This window comes from Cucurbita maxima, unplaced genomic scaffold, assembly GCF_002738345.1.
Source record: "Cucurbita maxima cultivar Rimu unplaced genomic scaffold, Cmax_1.0 Cma_Scf00569, whole genome shotgun sequence".
Taxonomy (NCBI): domain Eukaryota; kingdom Viridiplantae; phylum Streptophyta; class Magnoliopsida; order Cucurbitales; family Cucurbitaceae; genus Cucurbita; species Cucurbita maxima.
The window spans coordinates 1-5946 of NW_019272585.1; the positions used below are offsets into that span (position 1 = coordinate 1).

At 39.7% G+C, this 5946-nt stretch overlaps 1 pseudogene; it reads left to right on the forward strand.

Moving 5' to 3' along the window:
* The first annotated feature begins 1202 nt into the window (after positions 1 to 1202).
* On the forward strand, positions 1203 to 4112 carry LOC111474716 (annotated as a pseudogene).
* The last annotated feature ends 1834 nt before the right edge of the window (positions 4113 to 5946 follow it).

Here is a 5946-nt window from a genome sequence, read left to right on the forward strand (position 1 = left end):
CTACCGTTAGGTCGTTCACGTCAAGCAATGTCTCGATTGAAATCGCAACTTGCTCGAGGTGATCAGGGACAACCTGCAGCATCTTCTTCACGATTTCTGTCTCGCTGATGCTGCCACCGAGTGTGGTAATGTTGTTGGCGAGCCCCGTGATTTGCATTGAAAAATCATCGACGGATTCACCGTCCTTAAAGTGGATCTCCGAGAGCTCCTTCCGCAACTGCTCGATGTTGGATTCTCGCACTACACCGACCCGACGGGATTTGATTCCATCCCAGGCCGATTGCGCGGTGCGCTTGATGGAGAGAGATGCCAGCATCTCTGGGGGCACAGATCGTAATATGGCGGCAAACACCAACTGATCCTCACGGTACTCAATCGTTTCTCCTCCCTCTGGAGAGACAGCATGCCATAACCCTTGCGCCTGTAGATTGACGCGCATCAACAAGATCCATTCGTTATAATTGGACTTTGTCAATCCATTCGTTATAATTGGACTTTGTCAATATTGGATAGGATAGGATACTGAACGACGGGCAATCGTTGTCTCCCTGATCACTCGCTCAACGATAACTTGACGCCCGTCATCACGGCGTCGGCGTGGAGGAGTGAGTGAGTGAGCCTGCCCCGAGATGGGCCCCACGATGTGTGTGTTTTTACACTTTACATTTTCTTCTGCTCGAACTTGAGACCTTTGTGATGTTAGGTCAAAATTCTAACCACTTGAGCTATTCAACTTGTTTGTTGATAGGTTGGCTCCTCTGTAATGATATACATCGATCTTGAAATTGGTTGTTGGAAGAAAATGCATAACAAAAAAGGAGAGAGAGAAAATTAACTGAATTCTGACTACGTTCAAATTGTTTTATTTTCTGAACAAATCTCAAAAATCATTCTACTGGAGAGTGGCCAACTAAATCTGTGCCACTCCCTACAAAATTTGAGTCTAAAATTCTGGTTTTATATAACCGTCACAAGTATTTTTTGGTGGAAGCGTGGGTGATTACCTACTTGATCTTTCTTGAGTTTCTTGAGCTTGAAGATGGTTCATTCGATTACGAACTAGTACTTACCCAGTAAATAGACATCTCTGGACGAGCCATCACTTAAAACTTGAAATGGATGAACACACCCTATCGAGTAGATGTACACGAGTAGGAATTGGAGTGGAGACGAGGCGCATAGAGATGGACTTATGAAGGTGGAATTTTAAGGCACTGGATTTAGAGGAGGAGGAGGAGGATTGGAACAAGAGAGGTTCGAAAGGAAATATGCCGGTGAGCCCAACCATATCCTTGAGCTGTGAATGGAAGCCAAATTAGGTGGTAAATTTGATTCATCGACATGTCGGTTTTAAAGGCTACACGAATTGAGTTCAATGGCCGTTTTTTAAGCTTTGCTTAACTAATTGCTATCGGCGTCATTCGTGATGCCGTTTCCGATCTTCGAAGAACAAACCACCGTCGCATCGATCCTCAAACTCTCTTTCTCAGACCCCCGACACATCCACCACACATCCTATTCGGAGATGTACCTCAAAAAAGCATTGTGGACCGACGGACTCACGGCGAAGTCCTCCGCAGAATCTTCGCCGGAAAACCAATCGGCGTTAGCAACGTCCTCGGCCGTCGGTGAATTGGTCAATACTTTGAACCATCAGAGGCTCAGCCGCGAAGTTACTTTTGCGCTCCGAACAGGCCTTAGAGACGCCAGCGCCGAGTTTAGCTTTCTCCGAGTCCTTGGTCTTCGCAGCCTCCTCAAGTCCCTTCGTTCTATTGCCCAGTCCAATTTTACGATCGAGCTCTTCTGCCAGACTCAGTCCGTGCCTACGCTTCAAGGTTTGAGACTCCCCAGTTCTCGTTTCTTGCGTTAGTTTGATTTTGCACTTAGTGATAAGGAGAAGATTGAGTCGACTGCATTTTTGTTTCTCGCGTAATGTCTAATACATTGGGTTTCGGAAAGTTTACTGAATTATAGAAAATTACGGATCTCTGTAGCTTTTTTGGTTTGAAACCAAGCTCCAAATATCATGTGTGGATTGCTGAAACTATTTCTCTTGTGTGCAATAAAATGTTGTTGTTCTTTCTCCATTTTGGTCATGTGACAGTGGTTCCAGTTCTATTTCAACAGTCATTACAAGAATCAGAGGATGATCCTGTGGTAAATTTAGATAATATTTTTGGAGTGGAACCTTTGAGGATCGTTAGTCCTTCAACGGATGCGGAAGTTGGCCTTGCGCTACGAGCTCTGGAAGGTTGTTGTCTCCTTCACAGAGAGAGCGCTGCTTTAGCCCATCGGCACAAGGCAATTCCGGTATGTCATCGAGATTTTGCAAGCTCTTGTGCCATTCCATTATGATCTTGTCACTTTTGAAGTGTTTGGAATAGCTAACTGCTCATAATTGCATGAACCATCATCCTGTTGTGTACTTCATATATGTACTGCTATTGTACTAGATTGAACGGCAGGGGTGTTGAGATATGAGCTTCAAATTAATCTGTCAGTTTAATGATATATATGGATAGGAAAAATTCATTTCATGGATAAGATCAAATTGCAAAAACGAAAGTATAACTTCCTATCTAGATGCTTACAATAAACTAGTCCATTGAGCTACAAGGGAGGATAAGCTATAATTTTTCACCATGTCGTTGAAATATACGTAATGGAAGAGATGATAGCTCGAGAGTCTTAGTTTTCATCGTTGAAAATGCTAGTTTCTTTCTAACCATATAGACCTCAAAAGGTCTACAGGGTTAATTGTGAAATCTCACATCGGTTGGAGAGGAGAACGAAACATCCTTAAAGGGTGTGAAAATTTCTCTCTAGCAGACGCGTTTTAAAGCTTTGAGGGAAAGCTCGAAGGCTAGTGGTGGGCTTGGGCCGTTACATTAATGTTATATTTCTGCAATATAAAATGTGGAGTGGATTTTGGTTTATTTATATACGGTGGGGATAAAACGATGCATTTGTAGTACAAGAAGCAAACTCTTGTAAGTGAGCTGTGCAAATTGAAAAATTTCTTGAGGAATGACAGAATCTTTGCATTACCAACGTTACGACTCCGGAACAAACTTGGTTGACGAACTGTATACTCACTCTAGTTTTCTTATGAAAGCCGAATGGGAGCTTTTTTATAGTCATGGACTTCCCTTCCCTATTCTGTATATCTTTGTCTTAGAATTTATATGCATCTTCTCTTCTACTTTTTTGTGCAGGTTTTGATGAATATATTATCAATCCGTGGAGTACTTGAACGAGGCGCATGCAAATGCTTTAATTTCAGTAATGTTGGATTCGTCGGCCAATCAAATGGTATTGCTATCATTGGAATTTTTTTTATCCATACTACCTCAATTCAAGAACCATTTAAGACTCGAGTGGAACCCATAAAGTAAAATAATATTTCACCTAATGACGTGTTAAATACGGAATGGAAGTAGTATGTCAAGTTATGATGCACTTGTTTTCGTACTGGTTGTGGCTATTTATAGTCTCCCCACAAAAGAATCTTTACATAATACTCTGTTCTTTCTCAATCGAATCAACCTGTAACACATGAAATGATGGTTGAACTGAGTCTATCCAATTTTGTAGATGAAGAATGAATGCTTGTCAAGTCTTTTTTGGCCTTGGATTGTGTAATAGGTCTAAATTGGAACATTTAGAACACTATGATCCTTATCAATTTGGACCAACCCAACTGACGATTTCCGACAAATCTTGCTTAATTTTTCGAGTACGAAGCAGATGAGCAAGAGGCAGAACTACAGGGTTGTGCTATTATGTTCTCGGGGACTCCACCAAGAGGGGAGAGAGATAGTCCTTTTATAAGCCTATCAGTACAATGTATTTCCTTAATTTCCTATCTAATTTTTGTTCCCCATTCAACTTTTCTTATGGTTAGGTTGAAATGTGGTGAATTCTTACTGCTTCTTATTGGACATGTAAATGGGAGGGGAAGGCCTCCTCTAGCAACCATACATGAAGACATAAGGCAGCTTCTGGGAGAGAAATCAGCCTCCTTGATATGGGCAGCCAGCCAGCCAATTCGGCTCCACGCTTGATCCAGAGCAGAGGTTAAGAGGTTAACAGCGCTGCACATCCAAGCTCATCGGGTTCTCGAGTCACTGGACTTGTATTAAATCTAAAAATGGTATAGTTTCTTTAAATTCGGCCGTGAATCCATAGACAAAGAGATGGAATTGACCTAACACAAAAATTGCAATAGTTATCTAAGTTTAGAATTGAATCGAGATGGAATTGACTGTTTAGAGTAAACCAGACTCGATGTCGGGGTTGGTGGGAAAGGAGACGAGTTTAGAATATGGTGTGGTTGGTCAAGTGTGAAGAACAAAACAGGAACAGCATCTCTTCGTCGAAGGAGCCGTCCCTGTCTGAGGGAACTTACTGTTTGGTTGGAAAAGAGAAAACTGTGTTATAGCCACAGTCGATGTTGGATTTTGGTGTTCACACGAAAGTTGAAGAACATTATTAATAAACTAGGCATGTGCTGCTAAGCTTTATGAAACATTCATTGATGAATGTTCTCGTGTTCTGAACTTGTGATTCTTCAATCAAGACTATTTGAATGAGTCTAACATGCAAATCTAAACCTAAGAAATGAAAAAGAATGGACTTATAAACTAACCTTTCTAAATTTGAGACAATCAATACCATAAATGCCACTTGCTATTACGTGGCTTCAGCTAAAGGAAGCATTTTATGATATATACTGTCCCACTATGTTCAAATATGGCGTATAGGCAACCTTTCTAAATTTGAGACAATCGGGTAGAATTTTAGTATATTATAATGATTCATTTTTTGAGGTTTTAAATTACGAACTATTACGTGTAATGCACAGAGGATTTTAAAAAGTATGATATCATTTGAAAATAAAATAAATGGAGGAGTTTGGCGACATTAAAATTAAATACAAGTAAAAGATCTTAAAGTAAACTTAAAATTTATAATTACAAAGATAACGACATTACAAAAAATCAAATTATTTGAAACTCGAATACAATGAAAATAATTTCCTGACTTAGAATTCGTGCTCCCTTTGTATCTGCACTGGTTTGGTATGCTCCGGGCCATCCGCCTCCTAATTCTTGTTCAATCAATTAAAGTAACAAGGATGAGTATAAATAAAAATTTAGTAACCCAATTTTATAGGCATTCAAAGGTGATCTACATCTGGTTCGAGTAGGGTTTTACTCAATAGATGGTTGGTAAGAGATTTATAAAGTTGATATGGGGAGAAGAGAACTCGCTCTTGAGATAAGAGGGAACACTCATGTAATAGCTCAAGTCCACCGCGGGTAGATATTGTTCTATTTGAACCCTTATGAACTTTCCCTCAAGGTCTTAAAACGTGTCTGCTAGGGAGAGGTTTTCACATTGAGAATGTTTCGTTCCCCTCTTCAATCGATGTGGGATTTCACAATTTAGGTTAGTTCCTACAACTTTCAGAGCTAAATTCCTTATTTATAGTGAATGAAATTTAATGATTCATGTTCCCTCCTCGTATGTGCAAGTATGAAAGTTATGAGGTGAATTAAAAGTAACGAGCCACAATTTGGATGAGGTATTACGATCATGTTCAAAGTTTTATAGGTATATATGGAGATGGACTACGGTATGAAATTGTCAAGAAGTCTTAAATTTAGGAAACCATGATTTAAAATGGACTTCCATGGAGGATCCACGATGATTACAAAGGTGTGTCATTGTCTCTAAATCAACTAGAAGTTTCGTGGTAATCTTCCTTATACCCCTACACGAATGCATCGCAAAATCTCACTTTTGTAAAAAATTAACGATGAATTTTTCGAGTAATGTCAAGCTGTTTCAAAGTTATTATCATAACTAAGATTTCAAGACTCTAATTTTAAGTTGGATTTTTAAGTATCCCAAGTTTTATTATAGGTAAGAATATTCACTATG